The sequence below is a fragment of the Pongo abelii genome, chromosome 17 (genome assembly GCF_028885655.2).
Source record: "Pongo abelii isolate AG06213 chromosome 17, NHGRI_mPonAbe1-v2.0_pri, whole genome shotgun sequence".
NCBI lineage: Eukaryota > Metazoa > Chordata > Mammalia > Primates > Hominidae > Pongo > Pongo abelii.
The window spans coordinates 19,627,151-19,648,181 of record NC_072002.2 but is presented as its reverse complement, the minus strand read 5'-3'; the positions used below and the strand labels follow the sequence as shown (position 1 = coordinate 19,648,181).

General features: G+C 39.2%; 2 pseudogenes; one reads left to right on the top strand and one right to left on the bottom strand.

Moving 5' to 3' along the window:
- Positions 1-1,589: 1,589 nt before the first annotated feature.
- Positions 1,590-2,865, bottom strand: LOC100452829 (glucoside xylosyltransferase 1-like; annotated as a pseudogene).
- A 1,197-nt stretch (positions 2,866-4,062) lies between these two features.
- Positions 4,063-4,818, top strand: LOC129051668 (calponin-2-like; annotated as a pseudogene).
- The last annotated feature ends 16,213 nt before the right edge of the window (positions 4,819-21,031 follow it).

Sequence of the window (21,031 nt, the reverse complement as noted above, 5' to 3'; positions counted from 1 at the left end):
CTGTTCTAAGAATGCTGATCTGCTTATCAACTTCCAATGTACCTTGCTTAAACTTTCCTCTCTCGATGTGTCCCTGACTGAACTGCAGAAGACAGAACAACTGTACTCATCATCTCTTTCTGCATATCCTATGTCTCCACAGAGGCCACGGTGTCTTCACAAAGCTAACTGCCAAGATTTTCACAGGTGATATTTTCCCTTCCTGATTTTCCATTTTCTACTTGAGCATTAAAATATCAGGAAGAAAAAGAAGATAACCATATAGCAGTTGGTAAAATAAGATATCTGCCCCAGCACAGTCCATACTAAGTATTCAGAATTTACAGTTATATTAGATAAGTATAAATTAGATAACTATTAACATAGCTATATTAGATAAGTAATATTTTTCTCATCTTCAAGAACTAAAAAATTTACTGTTTTAGGTGATATTCAAAAAAGGAAGATACTCACTCACATCAACCCAATTAAAACCACATTTTCTATAGCTGGATGTAACAATCTTAATCCAAATCATTCACCAAAGTTGTTTAACTTTCTTAAAGTAAGGCTCTAGACATTTGCTTCTTTACAAGTATCTTGCAAAGCCATTATGAGATAGAAGAAAACTTTAAATGCACCACATTTTTCTACTCCATCATAACTAAAATTGCTACTCACGGGATGTGTATAGCTTCTGAATTTTGGTCCATCACATTTTCCAACATCAAATGAGTATACTCTTAGGGTTCTCACTTTATCGTCAGCATAATATATTTTGCTTCCAGAATGCCCAGTAAAGCTGAAATTTTTCATTTAAAGTGATAAAAAAAAATTCCCCAAATATCTGCTTAACAATCTTAGATCTGAGTTTTGGCAAGACAGTTTAATGCATACACAATGAAAACACTACATTTCTCACTCTCTCTCACACATGCACAGATTAAAACCCCAAAGTTTTCACTACATTTCCTCTTTCTTATACAGCTCAATTTTTAACATGCAGCTTACTTATAATCTAAAAACAATTTTAAACATGATTGTCATAAAAATATTTTAAAACAGAGATGAAATATATAAAGGCAGACATAGATCATCCATGGTTACATCCGTTACATTTCTTTAGAAACAGAACTGTTTCTTCTCCTGTAAACAAACTTTTTTTTTCACACATTTAAAGCGAGGTCAGTGCTGACATAAAATTATCACTCTACTCACAGCCTTGTCTAGAGATTTACTTTAAGAAAGTTAAAGTTTGCACTGTGATTGAGATACATTTTCTTCATCTTCACAGCCCCAGCACTCTTACTTGAGAGTACGAGTCAACAGAAGTTTGCAGGCTAAAACCATTCAATAATATTTTCGTCAATACTGGAATGGTGGTAAGTAACATTACAAAACATCAGAGGCCAAAAATGTTTCTTTGTTGGAGCCCAAGATTTTAATTTATTCTTCATTACCTGAAAATACTGCTCATTTAACCTCTTTAGGAAAAAAATATTCTGGAGATGAATAATTCCTTCATTAATGCTTCACTCAAGACGATTCCTTCACACTTATCCTCCAATGCTTTGTTGTTCTCATCCATTTGATGTAGCAGGCACCAAGAATCACCTTTCCTTTGGTGATCTGGCATAACGATCTCTTATGCTTTTTGCTAGTTGTTTGACAAATATTTTGTAAATTTTTCCACGGTATGTATGCACTGTTTGTTGTAGTTCCAGTTCTAAAGGTTTCATTAGGGAATGAGCATTGTCATCTTAAAAGAACAATTTCTCAGTGCTTCATAAACAGCTCTAAATGCTGGTTGCTTATCATCATGGTAAACACCTCTGTTCGCTGAAGAATCAGGATTCCTTCTTCTGCTTCTTGGCAACTGCTTCCATATAGACAATGACCTGGACGATAATTCCATTGACACGGAAAGGCAAAAGGACTTTCTGGATTGTGAAAAAACATGATATCCAACAAATATTGATTGCCCATGTAATGTTTAGTTTGTATTCTTTAAGCCATGTCATAAGTATATCTCCTCATTGTAGTCACACAGTTGTCATATCATTCTTGAAATACTTCCTTCTCATTCGAGTCATATTCCTCAACGTAACTCCAGGGTTTACTCCAGTTTTTCCACAGTATGGTTGCCTAGAGAAGCAACTATACCATCTTATTTGAGGTTGCTTGTGTTCTGAGGCCACTGCAGCAATTTATGTGGAATTAAATTTCTTTAGTAAAGAACAAATATGATCAACTGGTCGTAAAAAGGCTATTAGTGTGGGAGCAACTTCTTTCAGGAATAACAGCAAGAACAATCTCTGCGAGCCACATGGTTTAAAGAGATTTTCCATGCTGCTGCATTCCCACTTGGAAAGGTTATGGGGTATATTGTATAATTAAATATTTTTAGAAATGAGCCCAGTCACGTCTTCCTTTAAAGCTATGATGTAGCTGATCTTCAGCAAAAACCTGGAATTGAAGAGCTTTGATCCTGAAAATGACAGCTGACTTCAACATGGTCACAGTTTCTTCCAGTCTTTCACCACAGGCAACTACAGCCAGATGCGTTTTCTCAACAGGCTGTATTTTCAGACTACACCTGTCCCACCCACCAGGACGCGCAGTGGGACCAGCGCTGCCCGCGCCTCTCACGGCACCACATCCGCCTCCTGCCAGCCAGGAAGCCACTGAGGCCTGCGTCCTCCCGCCACCACCGCCTGCTGCTTCCTCCAGGGACATGGCGAGCTGGCTGAAGGCATAAAGGAGCAAGCAGAAGCCGCAGGCCAGACACAGCGCCACCACGTGCGGGTAGCGCCACACCTCCCCAGCCGTGTTCCTTGGTCTACGTCTCCGCCGCGCCCCTCTGGCGAACTGGAGCACAGGGACCATAGTTCTAGAAATTTATCCTTTTTCTCTCCATAGATTCAGCAGCAGTGTCTAAAAGAAAAAAATTCATCAATCAATCATTTATATATATTTTAATATAAAGATAAAACACTGCGAGCCAGTGGAACTGGATAGAAAGTAATTCAATTTTACAGAACACACCTGTTTTTCAGGCTCTTTTATTAAATACAAAAGAGCCATATATATTTCTGTGGAATTCCCCTTTTACTTAAGAATTCATTATCAGCGAATTCGTTTAAGGAGGCTGTTTTGTTAGAGGCTGTGGTTGCATTCAAAAATTAGAATAGGAACAATGACTTGTAAAAATTCAAAATTTTATTTTATTTTTGAGATGGAGTCTCGCTCTGTCGCCCAGGCTGGAGTGCAGTGGCGCGATCTCGGCTCACTGCAACCTCAGCCTCCCGGGTGTAAGGAATTCTTTGCTTCAGCCTCCTGAATAGCTGGGATTACAGGCGCATGCCACCACGCCCAGCTAATTTTTTTGTATTTTTAGTAGAGACGAAGTTTCACCACCTTGGCCAGGCTGGTCTTGAACTCCTGACCGCGTGATCAGCCCACCTCGGCCTTCGAAAGTGCAGGGATTATAAAAGTGCTGGGATTATAGGCGTGAGCCACCGCGCACGGCCGGAAGTTCTTTCTTCTGAAAAGGATTATAAATATAATTTCTACTGGCATGACACTTTTACTAATATAGGTTGACTTTTTGCTTCAAACAACCCATTCGTACATCTAAATTAATTTCTGTCAGTATGTGTGTGTGCATGTGTGTGTGTGGATGTGTGTGTGTGGATGCGTGTGTGTGTGGATGCGTGGATGTAAATCGCAGTAAAGGGTAAAGGGAAGGTGGAAAAAAGGGAGACGATCTAACATTTTTCACACATTTTTTAAATACAGAAAAGATATGTAGTAAAAACAATGGTGTAGTGAAAACAAAATCTTGCAAACTAGAAAAAAGACTTAACCCCCGGTCCCGTCCGGTCCCATCCCGCTGCGGCGCCAGCCAGCCGTAAGCTCCACGCAGTTCAACAAGGGCCCCTCCTACAGGCTCTTGGCGGAAGTCCAGAACCGGCTTCTGTCCAAATACGACTCCCAGAAGGAGGCAGAGCTCCGCAGCTGGATCTAGGGACTCACCGGCGTCTCCATCGGCCCGACTTCCAGAAGGGCCTGAAAGACGGGATTATCTTATGCACACTCATGAACAAACTGCAGCCGGGCTCAGTCCCCAAGATCAACTGCTTCAGTGTAGAACTGCTACCAGCTAGAAAACCTCTCCAACTTCTTCAAGGCCATGGTCAGCTACAGCATGAACCCCGTGGACCTATTTGAGGCCACGACCTGTTTGAGAGTGGGAACGTGAGGCAGGTGCAGGTGTCTCTTCTCGCCCTGGCAGGGAAGGCCAAGACTAAGGGGCTGCAGAACGGGGTGGACGTAAGTGAGGAGTACCTGGAGAAGCAGGAGCGGAACTTCGACGACGCCACCATGAAGGCTGGCCAGTGCGTCATCGGGCTGCAGATTACCAACAAATGCGCCAGCCAGTCAGGCATGACTGTGTACGGCAGAGCACGAGGAGGCATCTCTACTACCCCAAGAACCACTTCCTGCCCCCCACGGACCACTCGACCATCAGCCTCCAGATGGGTACAAGCAAGTGCGCCAGCCAGGTGGGCATAGCGGCTCCCGGGACCCAGAGGCACATCTAAGACACGAAGCTGGGAATCACAAGTATGACAACTCTTCCATGTCCCTGAAGATGGGCTACACGCTGGGTGCCAACCAGAGCGGCCAGGTCTTCAGCCTGGGCCGACAGATACACGACCCCAAGTACTGCCTGGGAGAGCAGTGGCCCACGGGGCTCCCTCGGGCGCCGGCAACTGCCCGGGGCCAGGGGAGGCCCCTCAATATCTCCCTTACTACCAAGAGGAGACCGGCTACTGAGGCTCCCAGCACGCTCTCTCCCCACATGGTCTCCCCTGTCTGGGTGTTTGGGTTTTTCTGTGTTTTCATCTTTTTTTTTAAAACCTGTTCAGTGCTGCCAGTCAACCGAGGGTCTGTGAGTAGCAGCGTGGGATCAGGCAGCAGGGCTTTTTTCCCCCTTGCTTTCGTTCCTTCGCAGGACTGAGCCACTGGGCTGTGGGGGAAGAGATCAAGGCCCTATCCCGATGCGCCTAGGGTGAGGGTCCCCGCTGGCACGTCCAGGCTGTGGGCCGAGCTGTGCTGGGGAGACGAGACCTGGGCATGGAGGGAACCGGTCCTCGAAGGTTTCCGGTTGCCTCTCCTCTTCCGCCTTTTGTCAGCCGATCAGTTTGTGGTTTCTGTACCCGCAAAAGTTTCAAGAAGTATTAACAAAAGAAAAAAAATTTTCCCTCCTGGGGAACGGGGCGGGGACAGTGGGTGCTGGGAAATCCGTCCCCTGAGAGACGGGGCCCGGCAACTATGCTAAAATATCTCAGGATCCTGAGTGGCTGGATTTCCCTAGGACCCTCAGACCAACAGACCTCAGACCCTCAGACCTACGCTGGGGCCCGGTGAGGAAACTGAGGCCCGTACAGGGTAGTGGAGTTCTGAGTTGCTAGTGTTAACCCTGACTCCTCTCCATCCTAGCCCCCCTATCCCCGTGGCCCTCAGTAGGGTTTTTTTGTTTGTTTTTGTTTTTGTTCTTTTGAGATGGAGTCTCACTCTGTGGCTCAGGCTGAAGCACAGTGGCCTAATCTCGCCTCACTGTACCGGCCTCCCATGCTCAAGCGATCCTCCTGCCTCAGCCTCCAGAGTAGCTAGGACTACAGGCCTGTGCCACCACGCCTGGCTAATTTTTTGTATTTTTAGTAGAGACGGTATTTCACCATGTTGGCCAGGCTGGTCTGGAACTCTTGCCCTCATGTGATCCACCTGCCTCATCCTCTCAAAGTGTTGGGATGACAGGTGTGAGCCGCCATGCCCGGCCCCTCAGTAGGTGTTAAGGAGCCCCAGCCCTCCTTCTCCCCTTCCGGGCCTAACCAGGTATACTGCTGTATCTCCCCTGGCCACACGCCCCGCCAAGTACTGCACAGGGCCCCCACCCAGGGACCCTGCGCATGAGATAATGTGAAATACTGACTGTGGACCAAACGCAATAAAACCTCTGTTTTTAAGAAGAAAATGAAAAGACTTAAAATTGGCATTTTAAGACTTTATATATATTATTAAATATATATTACATGTAAATGTTATACAATTTAGCGCCTCTATCTCTCAGTCTCCGGGAGAGGTTAGGAACTTAACTTTTGTAAGCCTCATTTAGTAAACACATCTGGCCTACCCACATTGACCAACCTCTCTCCTGTAAATTTCAGAAGCTCATCCAAAACTCTCCCACCTTCTGTTTCAACAGATATATCAACTGATACAATTATACAATAATTGTATAGGATAATATTAGATTTAATCTCACAATCACACTCAGCTTGATTACCAACCCTTCTCCTACATCTTGCTCACCTAAATTTATCTACATTGAATAGCTTAGAAAGGTATGTTGTCTGTGTATTATAGTGTAAGTTATTGTAATATGGAAATATGGACTTTCTTTAACTCTAATTTGCTGCCTAGGAAATACCAATATTTTTTAAGCATGGCAAGTGTTTCCAAGCATTCAGAAGTGGAGAGTGTAGGATATCCACTGCAGAATGAGGTCTGCTTGTCATCCTCTCAGTCTCAACTGCTCTCCCTCCTTCATCTCTCTCTGTTTCATTGATGAGTACAGAAGATCAGTCATTTTTATACGAAATGAAAATTGGTGGAACTAAGGTGTTGATTTGATTATCTGACCAATTGTTTATTGAGTGTCTATTACAAACTAAATTGTGTTCTGGAGAACAGCTCAGGAAATGAATCCTTGACATTGATGTACATAATAGAAATACAAACATACCATTAAAAAATCAGACCTCTTAGGATAATCCAGATTCTCATGTAAGTTTTGTGAAGCTCTTTCAAGATGAGAATGTAAAATTTCAAAAAAATCATTTTAACAAGTTCTTCTTGAGATAGAAAGGTGAAATTAGAAGATCGTATATGGTTGTTTCACTAGCTCAAATCTTAAGTATGGTTTTTAGTCAATTGACAGCCATGTAATTCTTAGTTTTATATACTGATGTTCATTAGAAATTACAAACTTTAAAAAATATTCCTGTCTCATTCTACTAATCAATTTAAAAATTTCACTCATTTGGTTATATTTCTTCATTTTACCTGGTCTTTAATACTTCTTTCCTGCCCGGCATTAAACTTAATTAATGTCTAATTTGTTTCCTTGGTTTAGTTACTTTTGGCCACGTTCAGTACACTTCTTATGAAGCAGGCATGTAGGAATGTTTACAAGTTTATGGTTCTCACTCTTCCAAATCCCTAATGGCAGCACCCAACAGACACACATCACAATATAAACACATACACACACATGCATGCACACCCATACTCACCCACCTACACACAGACACACACACACACACACTCCAGTGGATCAACACATGAAACACTCTACAGGCAAAGACATCATACATCAGGGATCTGTTAGTGCACTGCACACTTTTGCAAATTATCAAGACTGCTCGTTTGAGGTGAATCTACAGAGATTTCAAAGGCTATTTGAGTGCTAAGCTATCTAACTAGTGGTTGGACACTATTTAAATAATGCATTAAACACAGCTCTTGAGGCTCTGAAGAATTTCTGTGCTTTCCAATGAACCAGGAGTTACAAGGTCCTGAAAAGTGCAAGCTTGTTATATCCTTTAATAGATAAAGCAAAGCTGATATTAATGTGAATATACTTTGTATTTACTTCTATTTGCATTAATTTTTTTTGCTTGTAATATACATTTTTATATAACTGGGGATAAGAAACATCTTAGGAAAAAGAAAACAAAAAATAAAATTTCCCTGATTACCCTGTGCCTTGGTCCTGTAACCCTGCACTGCACATATACACTATAAATGGGTGTCTTAGGGAGCCACTTTGGTATTTCATTTTAACAGCTCATCCTGGAGAATATATTTGTGAGTGGATCACATATTACAACTGATTTAAATTTTGACCCATATAGGAATACGTTTTCACAAATATGTCTGAAGCCTGGATACTGTAAAAATATTTATCATCATAGAATAATAAAAGGCTAGCGATTAGTTACTCAGAAATTGTTCAATAACTCTAAGACAACTTAGACATAAATAGTTGTGAGTGAGTATAGTTCATCATTAATGTTTGTAAAAATTAATGCTGTCATTTATGGTTGGGAATAAAAAACTAGAAACGTAACTTTATTTGATAGAGATAAATGATAGATATAAAGTTTACAAAAAGCAAGAGAATAATAATAGATGTGTAAAAATTTTTGTTTTATAGATAAGATTTTATGATTAAATTGTGTTGAACAACATGAATCTAACGTGTTTTGCATACTACATCTGCAGTTACAACATCACAGCCTTTTAAGTATTTCATTAACTTCAAAATGTAACTTATCACTGAAACAATCTCATTTAATGAATTGGGATAATGGGTAATGATTGGTATAAGCTGAAAGCAATACTACACTTTTAAAGTTATATCTCTTTGTGTATTACTACAAACACCAGAGAAGATGGTCAATAATTACTGTACAATGTCTATCATAATACTTAAACCTGGAAGAAAATCATTAAATGTTTGGTGAATAGAATTGGTGAATTGCTTCCATTTTATACAATTTTCTGTTCATTTTAGGGCTTACCAAAACTTGCAGCTCTGAGTAAGGCCCAATTATTTACTCCTTCAAATAAAGCAAGATTTCAAGAATAAGTGTGAATATTTTGTTTTGTTTTTAACTGTTTTGTTTTTCCAGTCTGTAGCTGCTCCAAATCACACTAATCTTTCTAGACTCTGGTATATGTCCCGGTCTCTAGGCCACTGTTACCACCATCACCATCTTTTGTGCCTCAAGGTTGAGCCCTCCTAACTTACCTGCATGGAATTGGAAAAGTCCCATTTCATGATACTTTAAGCAACCCAGATGTCTCTTTCACTGAAAGTGGTATTCTTCCTGTGTTTTTTTTTCCAGCAAGTGATGTCAACGTCTACCTACACCTGACATCTCAGTGTAATTCTTGACATTTTCTTCTTCACATTTCCATTTTCAATCACCAAGTGTCATCGGATTTTACCTTCTCTCTATTTCTTGAATGAATTTTTCTCTTTCTGTCTTCATTGCCAACATGGATTCCAGCCTATCACTCTCTCACCTGGGCTACAGTGAGCATCTCTAAAGTGCTCTCCCTGATTCTCTCTGCAAAAATGTTTGTGTGCTATATCCAAAATGACTTACTTGAAATGTAAATACAAGTTACATTCTAAATTGCTTGGCTTAAAAATTCCCAAAGACTTCACATTCATACTAGGATAAATATCAAGAGTCCAAAAATGGGTTCAAGCAGTACAAAATTTGTTTCTTGTCTCTCTCCCCCATCTTGTGGCATGAACATTATTGAACTAAATGATTCAGATATATTTTCTCTTGCCTTCTGGACTTTGGTCTTCTTATTTTTGTGCTTTTCCCACTACAATCCCAGATTTATATAATTAGCTCTTACTCTTATTTTAGTTTGCTCTTCATCTTCCCCAAGGGAACCCTTATCTGTTATCCCTAAATATGAAAGGCTTTCATAACTGTGCATAGCTTTTCTCTGTTACTTATAATATTGTTTTTAGGTTTTTATATTTTTATTACTATTTATAATAAATAAGTCTGAGCATGCTCTTTGATAAGTCTAATAAAGTTTTGATGCAATTAGTAATTCAGTATGTAATTGTTTTCTATAAGCCATGATTCTAGAGATTGAAGGGAAAATGCAGCAGTAATCTGTCCCAAGTGGAAGGACAAATAGCCAAGGAATATTGACCTACCCATTCATCTCTCAAAAACGGGGTTAAGATATTGATTCTCCTGTTTTCAGGATGAAGGAGGGACAGGGAGTTTCTTGCTTGTTATCCTCTCAACTCACTCTTTTTATGGACAACGTAATTAACCTGATAAATGACACAGAAGATTTTGATGTTCATTAGCAAGGTGGTGATTCCAAGAAGTTGAAATAAAAAGGCTTCAGAACCTGTCTCTCTCAATCGCTATCTTTGGGCTCTTGAGGCTGCTAGTGCACAAAATAGGGAGCACTTGGGTAAGAGCCACATAGGCAGGCTCAGTCCAGCTACTGGTTTCATAAATCCAAGTTTTCCAAGCATGACAGAATGTCAGAATCCCATGAGCCAAAGTTTTATGATGAGAGAGAAAGAATGATATTTTACTCTCCAATCTAATTTTCAAATTAAATTTTAAACAAAGTTAATAAAGTTAAATAAATTTAACAAAGCTGAACATACACACACATGAATATCCATGAACATGCACACAGGCTTCTTGCATTCATTTTTTTAACTGTTTAATCGTTCATGACAAATGGTTTGATTTTGCATTTTCTATCTACCAATACTTGCACAAGGTCTGGCTGCAAAACTTTTGTTGGTCAAACATTAGCATTTGGGGAACATGTCCCTGCTGAGAGAGAGAAGATCTTGATACAGCCTTAACTACATCATCAGTACACATGGGGCTCTTTTTAACCAGAGGGAGGCAAATGGTTTTCAGATGGTTGTGTAGCTGGTTTTAACAGTAGCCTGCAGTGGCTTTTTGACAGACATAAACCTTACTAGTTATTGGTAGGCTTCAGAGCATTAGTATGAGGTTTCAATTTGCTTATGTTAGGCATGAGAAGGTAGCACTATCCTAGATGCCCTAAATATTGCTCTTTGTCACATTTTTTCCCACTGAATTCAGAGGTAATTTGGAGACTGTGTCTAAAATGGTCTTATATTCATGTGTTTGCCATAGGTTTCTGAAGCTTCCATTCTGGACATGGTCTCAAGTTGGCTCTTGAGGGCTAATTTCATTACACATGATCATAGGCATAAATTTAAATTTATGGAGAATTGTTTTGTACATCCCACAGAATCTGGATTCACTACCAAGAGACTGTAGAGTTTATCAAAAAGAAGATAAAGAGGAATAAGAGTCCTTGCTGTCTAGGGAATATATCATCTTCTTTGGGTAATGCCTATTAATGCTTCTCAAAATAGCTAGAGCATTCAAGGTTTGTAACCAGCTCACAATAAGAGAAGTAGCTTCTACTAGAAATTAAATATATTATTTATTTCATTGAGTAACTATTGCTACAAGAATATATTTGCTGAATAAACTAGCATGTTTATTGACATAATTGATTTGCATACCATGGCAACACTTCATGGACCAAACCCTAAGTCCCATGAAAAATTGAATAGAAGTATTTGACAGTTAAGTATAATTGGAAAAGCCTGGCCCTAGGTCTCAGGAAGCAATCTGGTTGACTGTGTTTTCAGTGTGTAGTCGTAATACAACTGTATATCAGTAGCATACATTAGACTCTTTATGCACTCTACATATATTTTCTCATTTGATCCTTCAATACATGCATAAGACAGGAAATAAACTTGAATTTAATTGCTCCAGTAAGGCCAAATACCAAAAACCTCATTACAACGCCTACATTAGAAATTCTTCCAATTAAAATAAAGTTACCAGAGGCAATTGCTCCTGCCATAATGAGAAGACATTGGATGAAATTAAAAAAAATTTTTCTTTGTTTAAAGCCATTTAAACACTGTGAGCCTAAAGTTACAATGAATTAAATTTCAGAGAAAAACAAGCCCTTCCTAGGTGATCACAGATTAGCAGCAGAGCCTATCTTTGAGGACATTTGCTGGATCTGGGGCCTTGAGTAGGTAGAAGGACAAGCCCACAATGTGCAGAAACAGCTAGAACATTGGGAATAAGCAAAGTAATCTACAGGGAGCTGCAATAGGGGCTGAAAGCTAGAAAGATCATGTGGTCTCCTAGCTCGTACTTATTTTCACTTAAGAGACAGGGTCTCATTCTGTCACCCAGGCTATGGTGCAGTAGAGTGATCATGGCTCACTGCAGCCTCAGACTCCTCCCTCAGGTGATCCTCCTGCCTCAGCCTCTCCAGTAGATAGAACTACAGGTGCACAACATCATGCCTGGCTAATTTTTAATTTTTTTGTGGACACAAAAACCCACTATGTTGCCCAGGCTGGCCTAGAACTCTTGGCCTCGTGTTCTTCCTGCCTTGCCCCCCACCCTCAAGCACTGCTATGACAGGTGTGAGTCACCACATCTGGCCTCCCCTAGCATTTAGATGCTAAACTGTTGGAAAAATGAGTGAAAAATAAATATAAGTAGCATTTTTAGTATTTTCTTCCCATAAACCCATGGAATTGTTTAGTGTATCTTACTGCTTCATATAGGAGACCATTCCTGCCTCAAACTATGCAAACTAAGTATTTAAAATTTGATATTTGCCCTACAATAAGCTCTATACTAAAGCTCATTACATGTGATTTTGACAATCTCTGTTTTTATACCACAGTTGCAAAAAATTAATCATATTCTTTACTTCATGAGACATTATTATTATTGTTTCCTACAAGTTTCTCTCTGGTTTTACTTATTTAAATTTTTTATTCCTTATCCCTTGTCACAGACAGGCATGCTAATGTGTTTGATACAGGTTCTTTACTCTTAAAGAATTCTTACAAGATAAGAAGGTTGTTTTCTGAGTATGTGTATGTGTATATACACAAATGTATACATTTTTCTTAAAGAGTATTGTGCTATAAATCTAATTTTATTTCTAATTTTTTCACAGAGCATCACATCCTTCATAGATTCCCACACTGTTGTAGGTTATTTTTGGTTGTTTATTCCCCTGTAGCTGCTGCATAGTTTTGAATAAAATGAATCAACCACAATTTCCCTATCCAGTCTTGCAGTAGAATTCACACTGATATCCTGCTACTGAAATATTCACTTCCCTATGGTATTCTTATGAAAATACTTTTTGCTCATGTGTCACAATTTGTCAGGGGCTATGTTAGTCTATTACTATTGCTATGAAGACATATGCAATGCTGGGTAATTTATTTATTTTATTTTAAAAAGAGGTTTATCTTGGTTCAGGGTTCTGCAGGCTGCACAGGAAGCAATGGCATCTGCTCTGGGTGAGGCCTCAAGAAGCTTACAATCATGTCAGAAGGTGAGGGGAAGCCAGTGTGTCACATGGTCAGAGAGGGAATAAGAGAGAGAAGGAGGCAGTCCCAGGCTGTTTTTAACAATCAGATATCTCATGAACTCACTGAGAAGAACTCACTCACAAGGGGATGGTGCTAAACCAAGCTTGTCCAGCCCACAGCTTGTGGACTGAATGCAGGTCAGAACAGCTTTGAATTGTGGCCCAAAACAAATTTGTCAACTTTGTTAAAACATAAGAGATTTTGTATGTGTGTGTGCGTGTGTTTAGCTCAGCAGCTATTTTTAGTGTATTTTATGTGTGGCCCAAGAAAATTATTCTTCCATTGTGGTCCAGGGAAGCCAAAAGGTTTGACATTCCTGCACTAAACTATTTATAAGGGATCTACCCCATGATCCAATAGCTTTCACTGGGCCCCACCTCCAACATGGGGGATCACATTTCAGCATGAGATTTGGAGGGGACACACATTCAAACTATATATCAGGGATATGTGCCCGTCATTGAGACAGGCTGTAGAGTATGCATACTTTCAAATGGGTCCTGTCATGTTATTTTCTGAAATGTTTAAAACCATTGAGTTTCCCATCCATTGCCCATAAAGGTTGTTTTCCTCATATCCTCATCACACAATGTTATCTAGGATTCTTATATTTTCTAAGCGAGTGGTGAAAATACAGATCTCATTTTATCTGTGCACATTTGCCTTTGTCAGATTATTAATAATGTATTGGAAATTTTTGGCCCATTTTTCTATTGAGTTGACTGTCTTCTTTGTTCATTTGAATATCAATCATATTCACTTTGCCCTAAGCATTGTCGACATTTTCTATTACTCTGTCACATGTGTGATAATCTTGTATGCCAGGCTTTATAGAAATGAGTATTTATGATTTTTATACTCCTTCTAGAGTTTATGTATTTAATTAAATTCTTTGGTTTAGTACATGTTTTATTAAATTGTAACAATAGGCCTAAATCTATGTTTGATTGGGTTCATTCAGATTTAGAATTCAGATAACCTTTTGGTGGATAAATTCTTTTCATCATAATGAAGAATGGCTATAATAATGCAATATGATTATTTCTGCTTATGCTTATTGTTTTATAGTCTACTTTGTTTATGTGGACAGGAGGACAAGACCTGAATGGCCTTGACCAACTCAGCTTTCTGTACCTCCTGGTTCTCAGAATAATTTTAGAATGTTCCAAGAAGACAATATCCTGAGATAAGGAGAAACTGTCTAGGACAGCCTGGGCTCTGTCCTTGTTGTTCCTAGAACAGCATATTCCTGCAACTCTTAAACTCCAGAGAGCCAAGTAGTACATGGGGTGTGAAACCCAGGGCAAAGCACTCAGGGGTTCCTCAGCTGCAGTACACAGTGGGGCATGTGCAGAAGAGACTCCGTCAACCCTCGGCAACTTTTCTGACTTCAACGGTCAGGCTTGCCATAAAACTTAGGCTTTTGCTGATTCTTCCTGCCCCTCTTTGAGTAATAAATTTGGTTTGCCTGACTTACTGTGTGAGCATTCTTCTGTTTCTGGAAAGTTAGTTTATATAAAACCTCCTGCTAGACCTAGGAATCTATGCAATGTGGACGTGTCATAGAAGTAAATAAGAAGCAACTTAACTGAGTTGAAAACTAGCATATAAGACATGGGGCCACTGTAGCAAGGGGCAAAATGATCCTGCCAAAAACACCACATATGACCATTCCAGACGCATTCTGGAAGAAGGATGTTGAAACTCAGGCAGATCTGAAGATCTTATCCAAACCAATGGGAGGCTAATAAAGCAAGGGAATTCCACTGTACTCTAATTCAAGAGTACAAGCTTCATCTCAGAGAAAAGCAATGCAATGGCCCCAGTGATCAGACCAGAAAGACCCTCTGCCACAGAGAAAGCAGAGATCTAGAGAATAGCATGAAGACAATAAGAGACTTGAGACTCACTTTCACTTTGCCCTGAAGCCACAGAAAGCCCAAAGCATCTGGACATCTTCTTGGAGGCATTTTCCTAAAACAGACCTATTGAAACTTGAAGAAAAATGTGAATCGAGAAACTAAATTTAACGATATGTTATTTTCTCCAACCCTTCCTCACAAATTAACCACAGGATGAGTCTAGTGAGATAAAGCATATCATTTATACAAAATACAGAATTTATATATTCTTTATGTGAGCAGAAATATGTTCAAATTTTACTCAATAGATGTATTTTGTTTTACTACTAGAAATAGTAATTTTCACTTGGTCATTACTTTATTTTATAATTATCTCTATTTAAATTTGTATTAGCCCACTCCTGGGTATCTACCTAGAGAAAAATAAGTCATATGAAAAAGACATTTGTACACACATTTATAGCAGCACAATTTGCAGTTGCAAAAATGTGGAACCAGGTTAAATGTCTATCAGTAAATGAGTGGACACAGAAAATGTATTATAGATAGACCATGGAATACTACTCAGCCCTAAAAAGGAATGAAATAATGGCATTTGCAGCAACCTGGATGAAGTTAGAGATGATTATTCTAAGTGAAGTAACTCAGGAATAAAAAAACAAACATTGTATGCTCTCACTTATAAGTGGGAGCTAAGCTATGAGGGTGTAAATGCATAAGAATGATACAATGGACCTTGGGAACTCAGAGGGAAGGTTGGGGGATGAGGGATAAAAGACTACACACTGGGTACAGTGTACACTACTCGAGTAATGCATACACCAAAATCTCAGAATATCACCACTAAATAACTTTTCCATGTAACCAGAAGCCACCTGTTTCCCAAAAACTATTGAAATAAAGTGATATGTATGAAAACAATGAATATGATAGTCTTGAGGCACAAAATTTACTGGGTTTCATATGGGAGAAAAACAGCTAAAATCAAACACATGGACAGGCAGTCAGAACAATGTCCATCATATACATAGTAAAATTAATACAACAGCAAACATGCATAAGTGGAGTCCATTTGGAATAGCCTGCAGTGAAGATGTATGCCTTAGGGCACACATAACCCATGTTAGGGAGAAAATGTATAATTTTACTCAATGTGAAAACCTCTTCAGAAATAACTCAATCCACGCTACGCAGATGCAGTCCTGTACTGTAGAGACAAAGAATAAGAATCATCAAAGTGGAAAAACCTCTGCCCCTACTCCAAATTCTGCTTCACACAGGAGTAGTACTACTGGAGAGAAAAGCCATACGTGTCCCAAATGTGGGAAAGCCTTTACTTATCAGTCATTTCTCATGAGACATATGAAAATTCACACTGGAAAGAAATCTGATGAATATAACAAAAGTGGGAAAGGCTTGAGATATTCCCTACACCTGAATAAACATGTAAGAAAGAACATTCTGTAGAAGCCCTATAAATGAAAGGAATGTGGGAAAAACTTCAGCAAGCCTCAAAACATGTGTGTATAAGGAGTCACTCTGGAAAGAAACCCTATAAATGTGACAAATGTGGAAAAGACTTTGCAAAGTCAACAGAATCAAAAGCCATCTTAAGAGATACAATTGTGAGAAGCCTGTGAGTGAAAGGTGGAAAATCATCATTAATTTTTCACCATACTGAACATGCGAGGAGAACATACGGGAAGGGAGCTCAATGAGTTAACATGCATGAAAACATCGTCCCTGAACCCTGTGAGTTCAATGCAAGCATCACAAAGAAGTTTCTGAGAATGCTTCTGTCTAGTTTTTATCTGAAGATATTACCTTTTGCAGCACAGGCTTCAAGGCGCTCCAAATAAACACTTGCAGATTCCACAAAAGGAGTGTTTCAAAACTGTTCTATCAAAAGGAACGTTCAGGTCTGTGAGGTGAATCCACTCATCACACAGAAGTTTCTGAGAATGCTTCTCTCTAGTTTTTATGTGAAGATATTTCATTTCCCAGCATAGGCCTCAAAGCGCTCCAAATATCCACTTGCAGATCCTACGAAAAGAGTGTTTCAAAGCTGCTCTTTCAAAAGCAAGGTTCAAGTCTGTGTGTTGAATGCACTCATCAGAAAGAAGTTTCTGAGAATGCTTCTGTCTAGTTCTTACGTGAAGATATTTCCTTTTCCAGCTTAGGCCTCAAAGCGCTCCAAATAAACACTTGCAAATTCTACAAAAGGAGTGTTTCAAAAGAGTTCTATCAAAAGGAACGTTCAAGTCTGTGAGTTGAATGCACTTATCATACAGAAGTTTCCTGGAATGCTTCTGTCTAGATTTTATGTGAAGACAATTCCTTTTCCAGCATAGGCCTCAAAGAGCTCCAAATATCCACTTGCAGATTCTACCAAAAGAGTGTTTCAAAACTGCTCTATCAAAAGCAAGCTTCAACACTGTGAGTAGAATGCACTCATCACAAAGAAGTTTCTGAGAATGCTTCTGTCTAGTTTTTATGTGAGGATATTTCCTTTTCCAACACAGGCCTCAAAGCGCTCCAAATAAACACTTGCAGATTCTACAAAAGGAGTGCTTCAAAACTGTTCTTTCAAAAGGAAGGTTCAAGTCTCTGAGTTGAATGCACTCATCCACAGAATTTTCTGAGAATGCTTCTGTCTAGTTTTTATGTGAAGATATTTCATTTCCCAGCATAGGCCTCAAAGCGCTCCAAATATCAAATTGCAGATTCTACAAAAAGAGTTTTTCAAAACTGATCTATCAAAAGGAAGTTTCAAGTCTGTGAGTTGAATGCTCTCATCACAAACAAGGCTCTGACAATGCTTCTGTATAGTTTTTATGTGAAGATATATCATTTTCTTTGCATAGGCCTCAGATCGCTCCAAATATCCACTTGCACATTCTACAAAAAGAGTATTTCCAAACTGCTCTATCAAAAGGCCCGTTCAACTCTGTGAGTTGAATGCACGCATCACAAAGAAGTTTCTGAGAATGCTTCTGCCTAGTTTTTAGATGAAGATATTTCACTTCCCACCATAGGCCTCAAACCGCTCCAAATATCCACTTGCACATTCTACAAAAGGATTGTTTCAAAACTGCTCCTTCAAACGGAAGATTCAAGTCTGTGAGTTGAATGCACTCATCACACAAAAGTTTCTGAGAATTCTTCTGCCTAGCTTTCATGTGAAGATGTTTCCATTTCCAGAATAGGCCTCAAATCGCTACAAATATTCACTTGCAGATTCTACAAAAAGGGTGTCTCAAAACTTCTCTAACAATTGGTAGGTTCAACTGTGAGTTGAATGCACTCATCACACAAAAGGTTCTGAGAATGCTTCTGTCAAGTTTTATGTGAAGAAATTTTCTTTTCCAACATAGGCCTCAAGGCGCTCCAAATAAACACTTGCAGATTCTACAAAAGGAGCATTTCAACACTGTTCTATTGAAAGGAACGTTCAAGTCTGTGAGTTGTATGCACTCATCACACAGAAGTTTCTGAGAATGCTTCTGTCTAGATTTTATGTGAAGATATTTCATTTGCCTGCATAGGCGTCAAAGCGCTCCAAATATCCACTTGCAGATACTACAAAAAGAGTGTTTCAAAACTGGCGTATCAAAAGGAAGGTTCAAGTCTGTGAGTTGAATGCACTCATCACACAGAAGGTTCTGAGAATGCTTCTGTCTAGTTTTTGTGTGAAGATATTTCCTTTTCCTTGCATAGGCCTCAGATCGCTCCAAATAACTACTTGCCGAATTTACAAAAAGATTGTTTCAAAACTGCTCTATCAAAAGGCCAGTTCAACACTGTGAGATGAATGAACGCATCACAAAGAATTTTCTAAGAAAGCTTCTCTCTAGTTTTTATGTGAAGATATTTCCTTTTCCAACATATGCCTCAAGGAGCTCCGAATAAACACTTGCTGATTCTACAAACTTAGTGTTTCAAAACTGTTCTATCAAAAGGAACGTTCACGTCCTTGAGTTGAATGCACTCATCACAAAGAGGTTTCTGAGAATGCTGCTGTCTAGTTTTTATGTGAAGATACTTCCTTTTCCTTGCATAGGCCTCAAATCGCTCCAAATATCCACTTGCAGATTTTACAAAAAGAGTGTTTCCAAACTGCTCTATCAAAAGCCTGATTCAACTCTGTGAGTTGAATGCACGCATTGAGAAGAGCTTTCTGAGAATGCTTCTGTCTAGTTTTTAGGTGAAGATATTCCGTTTCCCAGCATAGGCCTCAAAGTACTCCAAATATCCACTTGCAAATTTTACAAAAAGAGTGTTTCAAAACTGCTCTTTCAAAAGGAAGCTTCAAGTCTGTGAGTTGAATGCACTCAACACAAAGAAGTTTCTGAGAATGCTTCTGTCTAGTTTTTATGTGAAGATATTTCCTTTTCCAGCATAGGCCTCAAAGCGCTCCAAATATCCACTTGCAGATTCTACAAAAAGAGTGTTTCAAAACTGTTCTATGAAAACGAAAGTTCAATTCTGTGAGTAGAATGCACTCATCACAAAGAAATTTCTGAGAATGCTGCTGTCTAGTTTTTATGGGAAGGTATTTCCTTTTCCAACATAGGCCTCAAAGCGCTCCCAATAAACACTTGCAGATTGTACAAAAGGAGTGTTTCAAAACTGTTCTATCAAAAGGAACGTTCAAGTCTGTGAGTTGAATGCACTCCTCACAAAGAAGTTTCTGAGAATGCTGCTGTCTAGTTTTTGTGTGAAGATAATTCCTTTTGCTTGCATAGGCCTCCAATCGCTGGAAATATCCACTTGCAGATTTCACAAAAAGAGTGTTTCCAAACTGCTCTATCAAAAGACAGGTTCAACTCTGTGAGTTGAATGCACGCATCGAGAAGAACTTTCTGAGAATGTTTCTGGCTAGTTTTTAGGTGAAGATAATCCGTTTCCCGGCATAGGCCTCAAAGTGCTCCAAATGTCCATTTGCAGATTTTACAAAACGAGTGTTTCAAAACTGCTCTTTCAAAAAGAAGGTTCAAGTCTGTGAGTTGAATGCACTCAACACGAGGAAGTTTCTGAGAATGCTTCTGTCTAGTTTTTATGTGAAGATATTTCCTTTTCAAGCATAGGCCTCAAAGTGCAACAAATATCCACCTGCAGATTCTACAAACAGAGTGTTTCCGAACTTCTCTATCAATTAGTAGGTTCAACATTGTGAGTTGAATGCACTCATCATAAAGAAGTTTCTGAGAATGCTTCTGTCTAGTTTTTATGTGAAGATATTTCCTTTTTCAACATAGGCCACAAGGTGCTCCGAAAAAACACTTGCGGATTCTACAAACTTAGTGTTTCAAAACTGTCCTATCAAAAGGAATGTTCAAGTCCTTGAGATGAATGCACTCATCACAAGGAGGTTTCTGAGAATGCTGCTGTCTAGTTTTTATGTGAAGATATTTCCTTTTCCTTGCATAGGCCTCAAATCGTTCCAAATATACACTTGCAGATTTTACAAAAAGAGTGTTTCCAAACTGCTCTATCAAAAGGCAGGTTCAACTCTGTGAGTAGAATGCACACATTGAGAAGAGCTTTCTGAGAATGCTTCTGTCTAGTTTTTAGGTGACGATATTCCATTTCCCAGCATAGGCCTCAAAGTGCTCCAAATATCCACTTGCAGATTTTACAAAAAGAGTGTTTAAAAACCGCTCTTTTTTTTTTTTTTTTTTTTGTTGAAATGACAATATTTTGGATAACATCGTAAATAAAATTCATTTTACCTGTTTCTTTTACTTTTTTTTTTTTAATTATTATTTTTATTATTATTATTATACTTTAGGTTTTATGGTACATGTGCGCAATGTGCAGCTAAGTTACATATGTATACATGTGCCATGCTGGTGCGCTGCACCCACCAACTCGTCATCTAGCATTAGGTATATCTCCCAATGCTATCCCTCCCCCCTCCCCCCACCCCACAACAGTCCCCAGAGTGTGATGTTCCCCTTCCTGTGTCCATGTGTTCTCATTGTTCAATTCCCACCTATGAGTGAGAATATGCGGTGTTTGGTTTTTTGTTCTTGCGATAGTTTACTGAGAATGATGATTTCCAATTTCATCCATGTCCCTACAAAGGACGTGA